Consider the following 1,181-nt stretch of genomic DNA (forward strand, 5'->3'; position numbering starts at 1 on the left):
TGGCCATCATCATAAAATCTACAAACAATAAATGCTAGGGAGGGTGTGGAGAAAAGGGAACCCTCTTGCACTGTTGGTGGGAATGTAAATTGATACAGCCACTGTGGAGAACAGTATGGAGGTTCCTTAGAAAACTAAAAATAGAGCTACCATACAACCCAGCAATCCCACTACTGGGCATGTACCCTGAGAAAACGGTAATACAAGAGTCATGTACCACAGTGTTCATTGCAGCTCTATTAACAATAGGCAGGACATGGAAGCAACCTAAGTGTCCATCAACAGATGAATGGATAAAGAAGATGTGTCACATATATACAATGGAACATTACTGAGCCATAAAAAGAAACGAAATTGAGTTATTTGTAGTGAAGTGGATGTACCTAGAGTCTGTCATACAGAGTCAAGTAAGTCAGAAAGAGAAAAACAAATACCGTATGCTAACACATATATATGGAATCTAAAAAAAAAATGGTCATCAAGAACCTAGGGGCAGGACGGGAATAACGACGCAGACCTACTAGAGAATGGACTTGAGTACACAGGGAGAGGGAAGGGTAAGCTGGGACAAAGTGAGAGAGCGGCATGGACATATATACACTACCAAACGTAAAACCGATAACTAGTGGGAAGCAGCCGCATAGCACAGGGAGATCAGCTCGGTGCTTTGTGACCACCTAGAGGGGTGGGATAGGGAGGGTGCGAGGGAGGGAGACGCAAGAGGGAAGAGATATAGGGATATATGCATATGTATAGCTGATTCACTTTGGTATAAAGCAGAAACTAACACACCATTGTAAAGCAATTATACTCCAATAAAGATGTTAAAAAAAACTGATGGGAAAGTAGGAACCCAAGAAATAATTCTACATGGCTCTTTAAGAAGTCAGCCCTTACCAACAAGAAGGTCATTAAGCAGATAAACTATTAGATGTTCCTTGCTATCAAAACATTTTTGGGGACTTCCCGGCAGTAGAGTGGTTAGGACTCCACCTTTCAGTGCAGGGGGCATGGGTTCTATCCCTGGTCAGGGAACGAGGATCCCACATGCCCTGGGGTGTGGCCAAAAATTTTTTTTTTTTTTTTTTTTTTTTTTTTTTTGCGGTACACGGGCCTCTCACTGCTGTGGCCTCTCCCGTTGAGGAGCACAGGCTCCGGACGCGCAGGCTCAGCGGCCATGG

This window comes from Physeter macrocephalus, chromosome 18 (assembly GCF_002837175.3).
Source record: "Physeter macrocephalus isolate SW-GA chromosome 18, ASM283717v5, whole genome shotgun sequence".
Taxonomy (NCBI): domain Eukaryota; kingdom Metazoa; phylum Chordata; class Mammalia; order Artiodactyla; family Physeteridae; genus Physeter; species Physeter macrocephalus.